General features: G+C 41.2%; 1 long non-coding RNA gene across 3 annotated transcripts in view; it reads right to left on the reverse strand.

Moving 5' to 3' along the window:
- The window catches only part of LOC101413383 (uncharacterized), a 159405-nt gene extending 158881 nt beyond the window's left edge, over positions 1-524 (reverse strand). For 2 of the 3 annotated variants that reach the window (XR_011648166.1, XR_011648165.1), the window contains exon 1: positions 53-524. This is a non-coding gene — a long non-coding RNA (uncharacterized lncRNA). The remainder of the gene's footprint in view (positions 1-52) is intronic. The other variant, XR_011648164.1, reaches the window with a different exon arrangement.
- Between the last annotated feature and the right edge of the window lie 19188 nt (positions 525-19712).

Below are 19712 nucleotides of genomic sequence, written 5' to 3' on the forward strand. Positions count from 1 at the left end.
AAATCCCTTCAATGGTTTTCCATCTCACTGAGAATAAAATCTAGACTCTTACCTGCAGCTACAAACAAGGCTCTGTAGGATCTGTTCCTGTGTGCCTCTCCAACCTCAGAACTTGCCATCCTCTCCTTGGCTCATGATCCTGTTGACATCCTGCATGTCAAGCTCTTTCCCATCTTGGGACCTTTGCCCTTTGCTGTTCCCTCTGCCAGAAGTGCTCCACCTTGCTCTTATAGCTGGTTTCTTCTTACTCTGGGACTCAGAACAAAGGTCACCTCATGAGGCCTTCCTGGAGCTCATAGGATTTTTAGCATCTTTTGGGTTCCTTCTTAGCTCTTATCACAACCTGTGATCATTTTGTCTATGTTTACTTATTCACTGTCTCCCTAGCTGGAATAACAACTCATGGGGGCAGGGGCACATCCATTCTGTTCACTATCCCCAGGATCTGGCACTGCACCTGACACAGAGGTGGTGGTCGACACTACTCAGTGGATGGACACATCACTTCACCTCTCTGAGTCTCAGTTTCCTCATCTGAACCTCATGAAATGAGGCTCAGACATGGGTGATCTTTAATATACTCCCCAAGACCCAAGTGGTTTCCCAAAGTACCTCAGTACTCCAGAGGGAAAAACAAGCAATCAAGTTTTTACTCTCCTAACCCCACCTCCTCTCTATTTTTTTAATATTGCAACATGGAATAAAATTTCATTTGAATGAAAAAGCAGTTGAAAGATAAGGTTTTAAACTGCTAGACCATGAGCATCTTTCCAAGTCTAAACCTGTAACCAACTATCATGAGAGGTGCCGAGGCAAAGGAACGCTCTGGAGCACAGAGGAGGGAAGAGATGCCACTCAGCTGGGTTAGTCCTAGAAGGACAGATGGAGGAAGGATTTGAACAAGACCTCCAAGGGCAAGTTAGGAAAGCAGGAACAGGGAGGCATGGAGTGTAGAAGCTGTGGGGACCTGTACAAGCCTTGGAGACTGGTGATTATCCTACTCTGGTAGCACGAACCGCCCCAGGAGCTATTCTGTGGCTGGAATTGGAAGCTCCATTTCCCCAAAACAGGGGAGGAGATGGTTGGCTGCTGATTTTGGCTACTGATTGGTAGACTCAGCTGGCTTAAATATAACCCTGGGAACAGCTGGGGTATGAATCTGCCCAAGCTGGAAAAAGGCTGTGCTGCCATTTTGACTACACCCCAGCATGAGGGGAAACCCAGCTGACTGAAAGAAAATTGCAGTGTGGGTAGGAACTGATGTCTTTGACCCAGATCAGCCTGCAGCCCTAGCCTAGGCCTCAGGCCCACCTCTGGCAGGGACGAGGCTGGTAAGCCCTGCATCAGCCTATCCAGGTTAACTGTGGTTACCTTTGGCGGGCACAAACTGAATCATCAGAAGTCTACTGGGTCAACTGCGGTCATCTTGGACCCGCACTATATAGATTGCACACCTGCAGCTCCATCCCTACCCCAGGCAGGGGAGAGAGGGATGTGAAGTTTCATCAGTCTCTCTGGGCAACTACAATCTAGGCTTGCATGACTTGGATTATTCCACACAGCTGTGATGCTATCCCTACCTCTGGCAAAGGACAAAGTTGGGAGAAGCTTCTTTGGTCCCTGGGACAATGAAGGCAGCTTGAGCCTCCACAGCTTAAAGCACCAATTACTTTGGTGCTTGGCTCCTACTCCACTACCAGCAGGGAGAAAGGGCAGGAAGCCCTAAACTAAAGAGAAAAATTGCACCCAGAATACTCTCATAAGTCGGATGCCAAGACACCAACAAAAAAATTACAATCCACACCAAGAGACAGGAAGATATTGCCCAGTTAAGGGGACAGGATAAGCCTCTAGATGACATAAAGGAGTTAAGACAGCTAATCAGGGAAAAGGACTTGGCCCAGTGGTTAGGGCGTCCGTCTACCACATGGGAGGTCCGCGGTTCAAACCCCAGGCCTCCTTGACCCGTGTGGAGCTGGCCCATGCACAGTGCTGATGCACGCAAGGAGTGCCCTGCCACGCAGGGGTGTCCCCCGCGTAGGGGAGTCCCAGGCGCAAGGAGTGCACCCGTAAGGAGAGCCGCCCAGCGCGAAAGAAAGTGCAGCCTGCCCAGGAATGGCGCCGCCCACGCTTCCCATGCCGCTGACAACAACAGAAGTGGACAAAGAAACAAGACGCAGCAAAGAGACACAGAGAACAGACAACTGGGGGGGGAGGGATTAAATAAATAAATAAAATAAATCTTTAAAAAAAAAAGACAGCTAATCATAGATGTTCAAACAAATCTCCTTAATAAATTCAATGAGATGGCTAAAGAGATTAAGGATATGAAGAAGACACTAGATGAGCACAAAGAAGAATTTGAAAGCATACACAGAAAAACAGCAGATCTTATGGGAATAAAAGGTGCAATAAATGAAATTAAAAAAAACACTGGAATCATATGATAGCAGATTTGAGGAGGCAGAAGAAAAGACAGGTGAGCTCGAAGAAATGACCTCTGAAAGTGCACATACAAAAGAACAGATGAAGACATGAATGGAAAAAATTAAACAAGGACTCAGGAAATTAAATGACAGCAAAAGGCATGCATACGTGTCATGGGTGTCCCAGAAAGAGAAGAGAAGGGAAAAGAGGCAGAAGGAATCTTTGAAGAAATAATGATAGAAAATTTCCCAACCCTATTGAAGGACATAGATATCCATCTCCAAGAAGCACAACATACTCCCATTGGAAAAAATCTGAATAGACCAACTCCAAGACACATACTAACTAGAATGTCAAATGCCAAAGACAAAGAGAGAATTCTGAGAACAGCAAGAGAAAAGCAATGCATGACATATAAGGGATATCCAATAAGATTAAGTGCTGATTTCTCACCAGAAACCATGGAGGCAGGAAGACAGTGGTCTGGTATATTAAAGATACTACAAGAGAAAAATTTCTAGCCAAGAATTTTATATCCAACAAGACTGTCTTTCAAAAATAAGGGTCAGATTAGAATATTCACAGATAAACAGAAACTAAGAGAATTTCTAAGCAAGAGACCAGATTTTCAGGAAATACTAAAGGGTGTGCTAGAGCCTGAAAAGAAAAGACAGGAGAGAGAGACCTGGAAGAGAGTCTAGAAATGAAGATTATATTAAGAAAAGTAACTACAAGTGTCAAAAGAGTGGTGAAAATAAATTAGGGCAGGTAAAACTCAAATAGTCAGGAATAAACTTAACCAACAATGTAAAGCACTTGTATTCAGAAAACTGCAACCCAATGTAAGAAGAAATAAAGTCCTAAATAGCTGGAAGAATCATTCATGCTCATGGATTGGAAGACTAAATATCATTAAGATGTCAGTTCTACTCATATTGATGTACAGATTCAAAGCAACCCTGATAATTCCACCAGCATTTAAAAAAAATTGAAAACATATTATCAAATTTATTTGGAAGGTTAAGAGTTCTGAATAGCTAGAAACATCATAAAAAGGAAAAGTGAACCTTCATCTCCAGACTTAAATCATATTACCTAGCTATAGTTGTAATAACACCAAGGTACTGGCATAAAGACAGACACTAGACCAATGGACCCAAATTTATGGTTCAGTTACAGACCCTCATGTGTATGGCAAGTGATTTTTGACTGGCCTGTCAAACCCATACAGTTCAGGCAGAACAGTCAATTCAGCAAAATGGTGCAGAAAGAACTGTGTATCCATAGCTGAAAGAAGGAAAAAGGACACCTCTCTCACACTTTATCCAGAAATTAACTCAAAATGGATCAAAAACCTAAAAATAAAAGCAAGAACCACAAAAGTTCTAGAAGAATTGTAGGAAAATATCTTCAAGACCTCTTGGTAGGTGGTGGATTCTTAAAGGATATAAGAGAAGGACTGAGATGGACTACTGATGTTTAATGTATGTATAAGTTTTAATTAGCTTTACTGTAAAAGTGTGGAAATGTATAGAATGGATGGTATAACAAATAGTGAGTAATAGCTGGTTTATAAATGGGGAGGTTGCTGAAAATGATAGTCCAGGTATGTGAATGCCAATTGACAGAATAATAGAGAATAATCTAGGAACTGAATAGCACAGTAAACCAAGAGGTAGATGAGAATTATGGTTCATGGTACAGATGCAAGAGTGTCCTTTATGAGCTAGAGCAAATGTACATCACTACCGCAGGGTGCTGGGAATGCATGGGAAAATACAACTGGAGTGACCTATGAACTGTGGTTAGCAGTAATAATATAATATTCTTGCATCTATGCCAAAGATGTACTGTGTTGATAATGGGGCAGTATGGAAAATGTGAGCCAAATATATATCATGGATGTGGTAACAATCAGATGATATTATCTTATCTGCAACAAATGTTCCACCACTGTGTGGTATGTTGACAGAGGGGTGTTGTTTGGGAATTCTGCACATGTACATGATTGTTGTATAAGTTTACAACTTCTGTCATAAAAAATATATTTAAAAAATAATAGGATGGGTTGGGGGGGAGAAACACACCAAATGTAAGATAAGGATTAAAATTAGTAGTAAACATTAAACGAATTATACACCACAACCAAGTGGGATTCATTCCAGGTATGCAAGGATGGTTCAACATAAGAAAATCAATCAATGTGATACACCATATAAACAGATTGAAGGAAAAAAATCACATGATTATATCTATAGATGCAGAAAAGCATTTGACAAAATACAGCACCCATTCTTGATAAAAACACTCCAAAAGATCAGAATACAACAAAACTTTTTGAACATGATAAAGAGTATATATGAAAAACCTACAGCCAACATTGTTTACAATGGCGAAAACCTGAAATCCTTCCCTCTAAACTCAGGAACAAGACAAGGATGCCCATTGTCTCCACTCCTATTTAACATTGTCTTAGAAGTACTTGCTTGAGCACTGAGGCAAGAACCAGATATAAAAGGCATTCATATTGGAAGGGAAGAAGTCAAAATTTCATTTTCATTGTTTGCAGATGACATGATCCTATACATAGAAAACCCTGAGAGATCTACAACAAAGCTTCTAGAACTCATAAATTAGTTCAGCAAAGTCGCAGGTTATAAGATCAATGCGCAAAAATCAGTAGCATTTCTGTACACCAATAATGAGCAAGATCAGGAGGAAATCAAGAAACAAATACCATTCACAATAGTAAATAAAAAAATCAAATACTCAGGAATAAATTTAACTAAAGAGGTAAAAAACTTACACAACGAGAACTATACAAGACTGTTCAAGGGAGGACGAGGGGCAAGACGGCGGCTGATTGAACTTCACTGTTAGTATCTCCTGCAGGGAGTCGGATGGGCGGCGTTGGAGACTCTTTGGGACCGGGCTGTTTCGGGATTTTTGCTGGTCCGGAGCTGTCTGGACATCGATTTGGAGGGAAGGTAACAGAGAGGATCCGTCTGTGAAATATACACGGAGATCCTAGCTATGTGTGGAGGATTCCCTCCTTGGGTAGGCGGAGCCAAGGCATCTAGCACCGCGGCGGCGGGGGGAGCCGAGCCGAGCCGCGGCGGCCGGGAGAGCCGAGCAGAGCCCGGCGGCAGGGTTTCTGTTCTTTGGTGTTTTTTTTTGGAGGCTCTGCAGTACTGGGGAGTTCGAGGACCCTGGGCAGCCTATTGGGGGGTTGGTGGGAAGGGAGGGGCTTGCAGACCCATTTGGGCAGACAGACGGGGGTTTTAGGGCAAAGCGGGGGGAATTTTTTATTGCGGACACAAACAATAGCGTTTCCGCCTAGAGCCACGCCCCTCCCCACCCCCAAGCCCGGCTGCTGACCTACAGCAGTCTCAAAGTGATAGCAACAAAGAGACGCTACCAGGGTCTCGCGAGGTGGTAGACGTTTGGAAGCTGATTAGGGGAATATTTTGCGAAGCGTGGGAATTTCGGGTTTGGACTCTCTTATTAGCGTTTCTGGCTTGAGCCCCTCCCTCGGACCTGGATATTGATCTCAGTCATTAAATTGGCTGCAGCCTAGAGGAGCCCCCAGGTGGACGCTCCCAGGGACCACAGGGTGGGAGGGTTCCTGAAGTCAATTGGTGATATATCCACACAATAGACCCTAGTAAGTGAGTGAATTGTAGGACACAGAACACAGGATAGAGCTTGTGGAAGAGACCTCACCCATAGGGCTGGCACCCAGCTGCGGGGATCCCTGAAGGCTGTGATGCACTGTGGTGCTCCCAGGCTTCCTGTTAACTGGACTCGAGGTTGCCAGGTCTCAGTTCCCTGGACTCTGGCGGCCCACTCGCCAGAGACTCACACCTCTTGAGGCCTCAATACCTCAGACTGTCCCTCCCTGAATCCACCACGCCCTGAGGTTCATCTGAGGCCCTTGAATGTCCTAGCCCTCAACGTTTGCGTTTTTTCTTCTTTGTTTTACTTTGTTTTGTTTTTATTTTTATTCTATTTCTATTTTTTATTCTAGTTTTTTAATGTTCTGATTCCTGGCATAGCATTATCAACTAGTCTTTTCTCCTAGCGTATCCCCCAAAGTCTCTCTCTTTTTTTTAATCCTTTCCTTCTTGTCCTCGATCTTCTTCTTATTCTATTTTATCTTAACAATACAATAGGTCCTCCAGGAAACACCTCACATTTGCTGGGTTTCCTCATCCTCCACTGCCTCATTTCTCTGTGAATAGATTTAGACTATCTACACTATCCCCTTTCCCCTACAACTTGATATCCTCCACCATCTGCTATCTCTCCTATATTCCACTTCCCTTTCTTTGATCCACAAAGTGTCTAACTCTTAATTTCTAATACCTTTGTTTAGTTTTCCATCTGGTATCCGTCCTTGAAACTATTACCTTTCTTTTCTCTGTCCCTCTCTCACGAAAACAATAGCTTGTTAGTAGGTACCATATTCCTTCCATATTCAGTTGTCTACCTCATTATAGGTACTTTCCTACTACTATAACTCTACACAATTTACATGATCTAACCTCCATCCTCCCAGAACTCATATTGTTGCTTTGTTAACATATATCACCAATACTACTTTACACTTTTTTCTTCCTTACACAATTGCCTTTCCCCAGCACTAATACTTTCCTTTAAAGTGAACTTAACCAGCAGTAAGAAATTGGAATAAGAAGAACAAAGTGACAAAGAGAAGATATAACACTTACGCAAAAACAACAGCTAATTAATCCCCAAGACTAGACAAAGAAGCTAAGGAACTGATTAAACCCGTCAAGAAAAAATGATGACAAGACAGCAACAAAAATCTACAAACCAAACCAGTAATCAGGAAAACATGGCTGAATCCAATCAACAAACTAAAAATCAGGAAGGGGAGCAGAACTTCGAACAAGCAATGAAAGATCTCAGAACATTTATCACTGACAAATTTGATGAAGTAATGAAAGAGGTTAACAACATGAAGACAACACTTGGAGGGGAAATTGCAGAAATGCGCAAAAAAATAACAGATATGAAGGAAATGAACACCACAATTCAAGAAATCAAAAATACACTTGCAGCAAATATCAGCAGACTAGAAGAGGCAGAGTAGAGAATTAGTGATGTGGAAGACAGTGCACTGGAAATCAAACAGAAAATAGAAGTAGTCAATAAAAAGGTAGAAAAAATCCAGATAGGACTTAGGGACCTGAGTGATAATGCAAAACGCTCAAACATATGTATTATAGGCATTCCAGAAGGAGAAGAAAAGGGAAAGGGGTCAGAAGTAGTGTTGCAGGAAATAATAACTGAAAACTTCCCAAATCTACTGAAAGAGACAGATGTACATATCCAAGAAGCACAGTGCACTCCACTGGTCATAAACCCCAACAGGCCCACGCCAAGACATATACTTGTCAAATTATCCAATGCTCAAGACAAAGAGAAAATTCTGAAAGCAGCAAGAGAAAAGAAAACCATCACATACAAGGGAAGCTCCATAAGATTAAGTGCTGATTTCTCATCTGAAATGATGGAGGCAAGGAGGCAGTGGTATGATATAGTCAAGGTACTAAAGGAAAAAAATTTCCAAGCAAGAATACGCTATCCAGCTAAACTACCATTCAAAAATGATGGAGAGTTCAAAATACTCACAGGTAAACAGAAACTGAAAGAGTATATCAACAAGAAACCTCCCCTTCAAGAAATTCTTAAGGGACTTCTGCAGGAAGAAAGGAAAAAACAGGACAGTCAGAGATGGAGGAGAGTGTAAGAGCAACAAAAAAGACAAAAATAGAAGGGGAAAATAAAATAATACAAACAAAATATAACAAAAACAAATCCAACCAAAATATGGCTACCACAAATAATTCTCTCAACGTAATAACACTGAATGTCAACGGATTAAACTCACCTGTCAAAAGATTCAGACTGGGACACTGGATAAGGAAATATGACCCATCTATATGCTGTCTACAAGAGACACATCTTAGACCCAGAGACTCATGGAGGTTGAAAGTGAATGGCTGGAAAACAATCATAAAAGCAAACAACAACCAAAAAAAGGCAGGAGTAGCTATATTAATATCAGACAAAATAGACTTTAAATGTGAAACAATTGTGAGAGACAAAGAAGGATACTACATTTTAGTGAAAGGGACAATCTGTCAAGAAGATCGAACGATCATAAATATGTATGCTCCTAACAAGGGTGCCTCTAAATACGTGAGACAAACGCTGGAAAAACTATGTGAAAAAACAGATGCATCTACAATTATAGTGGGGGATTTTAATACACCACTCTCAACTCTGGACAGAACATCTCAAAAGAGAATCACTAAAGAAACAAAACATTAGAACAGTATATTAGAAGAGCTGGATCTAATAGACATATATAGATCATTACACCCAAACACAGCAGGATATACATTTTTCTCAAGCGCACTTGGAACATTCTCCAAGATAGACCATATGCTAGGCCACAAAGAAAGGCTTAATGAATTCAGAAAGACCGAAATCATACAAAACAATATATCAGACCACAGTGGAGTGAAGCTGGAAATTTCCAAGGGACGGAGGCCCAGACTTCACACCATAATTTGAAAATTAAACAGCACACTCTTAGAAAAACAGTGGGTCAAAGAGGAAATCTCAAAAGAAATCAATGACTACCTTGAAACAAATGATAATTATAACACAACATACCAAAATTTATGGGATGCAGCAAAAGCAGTACTGAGAGGGAAATTTATAGCCATAAATTCACATATCAAAAAAGAAGAAAGAGCAAAAATTGAAGAACTAACTGCACTTTTGACGGAATTAGAAAAACAACAACAAAGTAACCCAACAGGAAGAAGAAGGAAGGAAATAACAAAGATAAGAGCAGAACTAAATGAAATAGAAAATAAGAAAGCACTTGAAAAAATAAACAAGACCAAGAGCTGGTTTTTTGAGAAGATCAACAAAATCGACAAACCTTTAGCGAGACAAACAAAGAGAAAAAGAGAAAAGATGCAAATACACAAAATAAGAAATGAGAAAGGTGATATCACCACTGACCCCACAGAAATAAAGACTATCATAAGAGGATACTTTGAAAAACTATATTCCAACAAAAATGACAATTTAGAGGAAATGGACAAATTCCTAAAAACACATAAGCAGCCCATATTGATGAAAGAAGAAATTGATGATCTTAACAAACCAATCACAAGCAAAGAGATAGAATCAGTCATTAAAAATCTCCCAACTAAGAAGAGCCCAGGGCCAGACTGCTTCACAGGTGAATTATACAAAACATTCCGGAAAGAACTAACACCAATCCTGTTGAAACTATTCCAAAAAATCGAAACAGAAGGAACATTGCCGAACTCCTTCTATGATGCCAACATTATCCTAGTACCAAAGCCGAACAAAGACACCACAAGAAAGGAAAATTACAGACCAATTTCTCTAATGAACCTAGACGCAAAAATACTTAACAAAATACTTGCTAATCGTATTCAACAACACATTAAACGAATTATACACCATGACCAAGTGGGATTTATTCCAGGTATGCAAGGATGGTTCAACATAAGAAAATCAATCAATGTGATACACCATATAAACAGATTGAAGGAAAAAAAATCACATGATTATATCTATAGATGCAGAAAAGGCATTTGACAAAATACAGCACCCATTCTTGATAAAAACACTCCAAAAGATCGGAATACAACAAAACTTTTTGAACATGATAAAGAGTATATATGAAAAAACTACAGCCAACATTGTTTACAATGGCGAAAACCTGAAATCCTTCCCTCTAAACTCAGGAACAAGACAAGGATGCCCATTGTCTCCACTCCTATTTAACATTGTCTTGAAAGTACTTGCTCGAGCACTGAGGCAAGAACCAGATATAAAAGGCATTCAAATTGGAAGGGAAGAAGTCAAAATTTCATTGTTTGCAGATGACATGATCCTATACATAGAAAACCCTGAGAGATCTACAACAAAGCTTCTAGAACTCATAAATTAGTTCAGCAAAGTCGCAGGTTATAAGATCAATGCGCAAAAATCAGTAGCATTTCTGTACACCAATAATGAGCAAGATCAGGAGGAAATCAAGAAACAAATACCATTCACAATAGTAAATAAAAAAATCAAATACTTAGGAATAAATTTAACTAAAGAGGTAAAAAACTTATACACTGAGAACTATACAAGACTGTTCAAGCAAATCAAAGAAGACCTAAATAAATGGAAGAATATTCCTTGTTCATGGATAGGAAGACTGAATATTATTAAGATGTCTATCCTACCAAAACTGACCTACACATTCAATGCAATCCCCATAAAAATCAATACAGCCTTCTTTAAGAAACTAGATAAACTAACTATGAAATTTATTTGGAAAGGAAAGAGGCCCAGAATAGTCAAAGACATATTGAAAAAGAAAAACGAAATAGGAGGAATCACACTTCCTGACTTCAAAACATACTACAAAGCTACAGTAGTGAAAACAGCATGGTATTGGCATAAGGAGAGACACACAGACCAATGGAATTTAATTGGAAGTTCAGATATAGAACCTCATGTATATAGCCATATAATATTCGATAAAGCCACCAAGCCCTCTCAACTGGGAGAGAATGGCCTATTCAACAAATGGTGCCTGGAGAACTGGATAGCCATATGTAGAAGAATGAAAGAGGATTACCACCTCACACCTTATACAAAGATCAACTCAAGATGGATCACAGACCTAAATATAAGAGCCAAGACCATAAAAACCTTGGAAAGCAGTGTAGGGAAACATCTACAGGACCTTGCAATAGGAAATGGCTTCATGAATATCACACCAAAAGCACGAGCAGCAAAAGAACTAATAGATAAATGGGACTTCCTCAAAATTAAAGCCTTCTGCACCTCAAAGGAGTTTGTCAAGAAAGTAAAAAGGGAACCCACACAATGGGAGAAAATATTTGGCAACCATATATCTGATAAGAGACTTATAACTTGCATATATAAAGAACTTATATATCTTGAAAATAAAAAGATAAACAACCCATTTAAAAAATGGGAAAAAGATTTAAACAGACACTTCTCCAAAGAAGAAATACAAATGGCTAAAAAGAACATGAAAAAATGCTCCAAATCTCTAGCTATCAGGGAAATGCAAATCAAAACTACAATGAGATACCATCTTACTCCCATAAGATTGGCAGCTATGAAAAAAACAGAAGAATACAAATGCTGGAGAGGATGTGAAGAAAGGGGAACACTCATCCACTGCTGGTGGGAATGCAGAAGGATCCAACCATTCTGGAGGGCAGTTTGGCGGTTTCTCAAAAAACTAACCATAGATTTGCCATATGACCCAGCAATACCACTGCTGGGTATATACCCAGCAGAACTGAAAACAAGGACACAAACCGATATATGTACACCAATGTTCATAGCAGCATTATTCACTATCGCCAAAAGTTGGAATCAATCCAAATGCCCATCAACAGACGAGTGGATCAATAAAATGTGGTATATACACACAATGGAATACTACTCAGCTGTAAGAACAAATACACTACAAACACACGTGATAACACGGATGAATCTTGAGAACCTTATGTTGAGTGAAGCAAGCCAGGCATTGAAGGACAAATACTACATGACCTCAATGATATGAAATAAGCAACCTGCCTCAGAGAGCTAGAGACTGAACGATAGGCTTACAGGAAATCGGGGGGTGGAGGAAGGATGTAAGCCGACGTCTGCAGGGGTGGAATCTATGATGAGCTGGCATTAAGTATGAGTACAAAGAAGGGACAAAATGGGGGCAAGGGGTTGCCTTCGGGTGGGGCTTTGCGGGTTTGAGGGGGGCTGGGGATGGGCGGAGGGGTAATATTGTCCAAAAATTGGGGGGAGGGAGGGGCAACATACGAACATAGGAGAGTGTCAGGTGTTCGTTGAGAGTAAAATGCTGAGAAAATCGCATCAAAATATAATTAGGAGGGTTACCTGTTTAGGATGCTCAGGGGGGATGGTCTGATGCGGGACGGACTCCGGGGGAATAGCTGAAGGCTCATTTTGCCAGGGTGGGTTGTACCATTGGGTAGAGACCCAAGAAGTGAGAGTGGGGGTGGACCCACATCCTGGGGAGGACTAATACCATCAAATAGAGAAAACTGTATCTCCTGTGAGAAAGGGTGGCTCCCAGGGCATTATGGCAGTTGAGAAAGTCAGGCCCTGAATACTGCTGCAAGTATCTCTGGACGTGGCTTCTCGGGAAATGGAGACTAGCTGGCACTGTGGGCCCCAAGGGCAGGGGAAAATTGATGTGGAATGGATGGAACCAAGGTAAATGTGGGGGCAAGAGAGGAGTTTTGCGAGAGTACACGAGGATGAATATAAAATATGTAATATTACACCAAAAACATATAGGGGACAACAGACTAATAATGTAAACCATAATGCAAAACATAGGATAACTAAAAAATTTAGAAAACTGTACATCCTAAAGTATGGACCACATTGTAAGCACAGATGTCACCTTGTTTGAAAGCTATTGTTTCGGAATCTGTACATCAGTTTCAGGAAATATGATATGAATAAGTTAAAAGATTATCGCTGTGGAAGGGAAAAGGTTTTATGGTGAATCTGTGGGAGTACTGTATATTGTATATATGAATTACTGTGATCTAAGACTCTTGTGAAGAGAAGCTCAATAATTAGAAAAAAAAAGAAAAGAAAAGATAGGATGTAGAAATTTTTCCAAATCAATATGTACTCTAGATCTAACCTTTAAACTCATTGCTATATTCCATTTTACTAGAAAGGGAAACTGACATTATGTTGGGATTCACTTTACAGGAAGTTTTGGATCACAGAGTGGTTCAACAATGGCGGTGGAGGAATACTGATATGGGATGTTATTGACAGGCTATATATGGTTGACAGGGAGTTATACAGGGCATATGTCCAGGGTACATGGTAATGTTTAGATATACTCATAGTGGAAACAATTAAAAACAACAGCTGGGGGGGTACTGGGTTCCTGGCCGGGGGTGCTCTGTCGTGGTCCCTGGGGGAGCAGCGGCAGTCCCCTAGGTGCAACGGTAGGGACCAGGAAGGAATGAGGGCCCAATAGTGGGCTCCTGATACTAATGGCTATGCTTGTGAGCCTATACACCTGCAATAAGAACAAGGCCTAGAGTAGCATTGTGCCTGGGAGTTTCCTCCTGACTGCCTTCATGTTACTAAAATGTGGCCACTCTCGAAGCCAAACTCAGCATGTAGATGCAGTGCATTCCCCCCAGCGTGGGACATGACACCCGGGGATGAGCCTCCCTGGCACCGAGGGATCACTACCACATACCAGCTGAAGATGCAACTAGAAAATGACCTTGAATTAAAGGTTCAATGCAGATCAGCAGAATATCCCTGTCTACATATAATAACATGACTTCAAAATGCTGTTTGACCTAATGTAAGGGGGAAATGGAAAGGAGAAATGAGTTTATAAGGCTACAAGTCTCTAAAAAAGAGTCTGGAGGTTGTCAGAAGGAATGCCCTTATGCACAACTGAGCAGAGTCTAAGAGACAGATAAAGTAGATACAACCCCAGGTATTGGTTCTTTTGAGGGATAAAGAGACCCATGGGTTCTACGGTCATGGCAGATGGGGTTCACTGCCATGTCAGATGGCCCTTCTTTGGAGCTGGTGTTTCTGCATGATGGAACTGGACTCAGAGGGGATCTCTTTTCACAAGACTTGCATGCTACTTTACTGGAATTGTAGTTGGTGCTGGGGTTTAAGATATATCTAGGGGATTTGAATCTCTGGACTGATAATATGACACCCAGGCCCAGAGCCTCAACAGACTTCAGCTCCTACACTCTGATTTATTGGACTTACCCCACTCAGCTAACATGGAGTTGAAGAAGGTCAACCACCACACCATGGAGCCTAGAGTGTCTACAACTGAAAGCAGGAGGAGTGCATCCAGTATCCATGTGGAATCTAAGCCCCCACTTGACATAGATGTGCAATGGACACAACCAATCCAATGTCCACAGAGAAAATGTGGCATTGGTGTGGGAAGGGTGGCCATGGTGGCTGCTGGGTGTGGGGAATGGGAGGAAGAGATGAGATGGGGAGGCGTTTTCGGGACGTGGAGTTGTCCTGGGTGGTGCTTCACGGACAATTATGGGACATTGTAGATCCCCCCAGGGCCCACTGGATGGAACGTGGGAGAGTGTGGGCTATGATGTGGACCATTGACTATGGGGTGCAGTGATGCTCAGAGATGTACTTATCAGGTGCAATGGATGTGTCATGATGGGAGAGAGTGTTGCTGTGGGGGGAGTGGGGGATGGGGGCGGTGGGGTTGAATGGGACCTCATATTTTTTGAATGTAATATTTTTTTAAAAAATTAAAATAAAATAAAATAAAATAAATTAGTAAGATTTTGACACTATTCTTTCATAATTTGTAAGAAACGTCTCAAGGTAATGCGAGGTGTTGGTGGAGGGTTGACGTATAGGACCCCTGTATGATGTTATGCATGTCTGCTTTGTAAGTTCACAAGTTTTACTATACAGTTAATTGTTTATGTATGTTCATATATAAATGATACGAAGATAATAACAATAGGGATCGTTGGGGAAAATACTTTGTTTAGTAGTAATATTTTGACAATGCTCTTTAATCATTAGTTAAAAAGGTTTAACAACAATGTAAGGTGGTGGTAGGGTGAGTTGTGAGAGTCCTGTATGATGTTATATATGTTTGTTTTGTAAGTTCACAACTATTACTATACACTTACTTTTTATGTATGTTTGTGTGGGGGTGATATATTTCAATAAATTAATTTAAAACATAAATAAATAAATAAAAATATAAAGATTAAAAAAAGAAATTCAGCCAGATAGTTTAGCCTGGCTGGGGTTCAACCAGCTTCTGTAGAGGCTGATGGGTGTATTCCTTAGGAGGGGAAATTAACATATTACAAGGGGAGGGGATGTATTGAGTTAAACAATAAGCATAGGGAAAGTACCTTATAGACCTTATAGGAAGCTCTGTAGAAGAGAGAGAGGAGGAAGAGGAGGAGGGAAGTGGAGGGGAGAGGAGAAGAGGAGATGTGAGTGTGTGATTGTGTTATCTTTTGAACAGAATGCACTGGATCAGCAGAATTAGATGAAATGGCCCGACAATAAAGGGAAAGGGGGGTCTAGAGTGGAATTTAGGAGGATATTATGTAGATACAAGGGAAGATCATTCCAGAGACACAGTAGTCAGGGTTATGGAATCTGGAGTTGGACACTGTTCTGGTTTCCTAAAGCTGCTGAAGTAGATACCATAAAATGGTATAAAATGGGTCAGCTTTTTAAGGTGGGAATTTTATTAATATTAACCTACAAGTTTACAGTTTTGCAGCTGAGAAAAATGTCCAAATCTAGGCATCATCAGGCAATGCTTTCTCTGTGAAGACCGGCTACTGGTGATCCTGGACTCCTCTGTCACATGGCAAGGCACATGATGGTGTTTGCTGGTCTCTCCCTTCTCTTCTGGATTTTGTTGTTTTCAGCTTCTTAGTTCAGCAGCTTTTTTTCTTTGTCTGAACTTCATTCTTTTATAAAGGACTCGTAAGATGATTAAGACCCATCCTGAATTAGGTGGGTCACATTTTTAAGATCCTGTTTACAATGGGTTCACACCCACAGGAATGGATTAACTTTAAAAACATACTTTTCTGAGGTCTATACGGCTCTAAACCATCACAGACATCCTGGGATCAAATCCCAACTCCACATTTCATTGCTACAGGACTTCAGGCACAATGCTCAACCTCTCTGGACTAGTTTGTTCATTTGCAAAATGGGGATAACAACAGCATGTACCTCACAAGGCTGTTGTTATGATCAAATGAGTTTATCCATGTGGATATTTACAGCCATGTCTGGCACTCAGCAATGGGTAGCTATATTAATTGTTGTTTTGGGTTACAAGGTGGCAAGTAAAAAGGCATGACTGAACCAGGAGCTTACAGATTTCTTGACACAGGGTCTGCTTCTTTTCTACCCCCAATGGAATGGTAGAAACTCTGCAAATAAGCTCCATGTTCACGAGCCCATGTAGTAGCAAGTATTCTACCTGAGTTGACTTAGCAATTGCAGCTAAGAAGGTACTGCTCCCCTGCCTCTGGCCATCACCAAAGAGTATCAAAGCAATCCTGAGAGTGTAGGGAGAGCTCAGAGAACTCCAGTCAACACGGTAGCTGAGCAGGCAGAGATATAATGGATAAAATATAACACAGAAAACATCAAATGCATAGGTTGGCTCAAAAGTGAAAATAGAAAAAGGAAAAGAGGACCCAGGTATCAGAGAGTAACAGAAAACTAAATCAGCGAAATAGTCCATGTGCTACAGAACTGCTGAACTTAGTGGGTCAGAATTTCAATGTCTGGGGAGCAGAGTGGAGGCCACAGGAAGGGGGCTGATGAAGGGCTCCCTTCCCAACACAGGGAACCACAAAGGGCTTTTCATTCATGAAAGGGCCAAAAGAAAGTTTCCCCCACTGGGTCAATCACCCCAGACCATGGGTGGAAAATGAATCACTGGGAAAAATTCAACTATCAAGACTGTATCATGAGCTTTCTCAGTCATGAGCCCCTGGGAATCCCAAAGTAAAATTCCCACTGATGATGAGTCCACAGATAAAAATTATAAAGAAACCAAGTGCCCATGTGAATCACAGATACAACTAATGAAAGATTTCAAACCACAGAAGCTATATGCAGGAGACCTTTTTAAAAAGTCTCTTTGAGGTTGTTGTGTATGTTCAGTAAAATAAAGGAAAGAAAAATGAAGTCAGCAGTGGCTGCTAAGCATTAATCACAAGTAACAAAGCCACATGAAGGTGATTTATGTGGTAAGCTTTGTATTATCACCTGTTTAGTCTCTGTGTTCCAGTTTTAAGGAGGTGATGCAGAGGAGTCACAAAAAGGACACTCTTGGCTATAGGACTGTAGGCTGGTACAACTTTTCTAGAAAAGTCAAGTTACCAAAATGGATCAGAAGCTTTAATTTTTTGTACACATTTTGGAAGAATCCACTTTCAAAGATTATTCTAAAGAAATAATAATGGATATGGGCAAAGATTAGTGACAAGAACATTTTTACAGTGCTGTTTACAATAATGAAATATTGAAAACATCTTAAACATCCAGCAGCAGGGGATATGTCAGATAAATGAGATACATCCAGATGTTGCGATTCTAGGCAGGCATTAAGACGGATACTGTGGAATGTTTGATGACATGGAAAGAAGTTCATAATATTGTAAGTAAAAAAACAGGTTATGGAACTGCATGGGCAATATGATTCCATTTTTATAAATATAGGATAAATACTATGGCATAATTGTAAATTATGAAATTATGAAAAGATATACTACAGAAAATGAATGCCTCATACAGGATCATCTTTGAATAATAATGCATTCTCATTGATGGAAAGACAAAACTGGTCCAGCAGAAGAATATAAAATCTCTTTTATTGGAAAGAACATGGAAACTCTAGGCAAAGTTATATGAAGCACAAAATAACAGCCGCTCCCAGATAGAAATATGGTTTGGTTTTGTTTTTTAATGATTTATTTTTTATTTCTCTCCCTGCCCCACCCTCCCATTGTCTGCTCTCCATGTCTATTTCCTGTGTGTTCTTCTGTGTCTGCTTGCATTCTTGTCAGCAGCACCAAGAACCTGTGTCTCTTTTTGTTGTATCATCTTGCTGCGTCAGCTCTCCATGTGTGCGGCGCCACTCCTGGGCAGACTGCACTTTTTCACATGGGGCAGCTCTCCTTATGGGGCACACTCCTTGCACGTGGGGTTCCTCTACACGGAGGACACCCCAGCATGGCATGGAACTCCTTGCATGAATCAGCACTGTGCATTGGCCAGCTCACCACACGGGGCAGGAGGCCCTGGGTTTGAACCCTGGACCTCCCATATGGTAGATGGATGCTCTATCAGTTGAGCCAAATCCACTTCCCTATGGCTTTCAATTTGTCCAAAGTTCTCCATGAGGGTGATAGCCGTCAATGATACTATTTTAGGAGCATTCACCGCTTGTAGTGAAGGTTCTCATCCTTGCTCCCCAGGCCTCCCCTCTTCCCTGCCTCCTCTGGATAGTCTGGCTACCTGTCCACCTGATCACCTAGACAATTCACTGTCTAGAGTTGGTCACATGGTAAGGCACTGCAAAGTATATTTTTCTCTTGCACCAGGAAGTAGTATAAGCCAGACAAGGGGGACTCAGGCAATTCTGATCACCCTATTTTTTAAAGCGCTTGCCATGGTGAGTGATACTGTCCCAAAAGAATTAATCTAAGAAGGAAATATGTGCTTTGTCTCCAGAGGGAAACCATTCACATAAGTTTACTGGCTTTTTTTTTGTTTTGGTTTGTTTTTAAGTGCAAGAAATTTCCAAGGTCTTGTCCCCCTTCCACAGACACCTGAAACTTACCCCTTCAGGAAGAGACCAAATTCAGAACATAAGTCTATGCACTGTGATAGGCCCAGTGCTAACCCAGTGGCACAGGAGCAGCATCCAGATCCCATGTGCTTTCCATCTTTTTATGCTGTCACTCTCATGGCCTCAGGATGACTGCTTATGCCTCCCGGAATTCCATCCAAAGGCAGGAAAAGGCATGTCTCATGGTGCAACTCATTTATCAAAAAAGGAAACCCTTCCCCAGATCTCCCACCCAGATGTGCACACCCCCTGCTCCCACACCTAAACCAGTCACTGGCAGGAGAACTGAAATGATCATGGTTGTACTGAAATAACCAACATTCATCACCCGGGAGTTTGGGAAGGGGTCCGTGGGACACATCAATGCCCAGGACCTGATCTAAATTGGGGCTCTGTTAGCAAGAAAGAAGGGAGAAGTAGCTGTTCAGTAGGAAACCAACTGTCTGCTACAGAAGGAATGGGTAATGCTTAATGTAGGTCAAGATTCTTCAACATAATCTCTCAAGAATGATTTCTGGAACAACTACTCAGTGCCAGATGCCACAACAGGCACTATGGCATCAAAGGAACCAGACATAGAGCCTACTCCCAAAAGACTCTCAATCCAGTAGAACTGGGTCAAACATATATCAAACATAATCATAGGTTGTGATAGAGGTAAAGATTGATGTCTTATTCACAGATGAAGCATGGAAGAAGGACTTGAAGGCAATCAGGGGAGGCTTCTCAGAGGAGGTGACATTTAAGCTGGATCTTGAAG

Source organism: Dasypus novemcinctus (assembly GCF_030445035.2).
Source record: "Dasypus novemcinctus isolate mDasNov1 chromosome 19 unlocalized genomic scaffold, mDasNov1.1.hap2 SUPER_19_unloc_1, whole genome shotgun sequence".
NCBI lineage: Eukaryota > Metazoa > Chordata > Mammalia > Cingulata > Dasypodidae > Dasypus > Dasypus novemcinctus.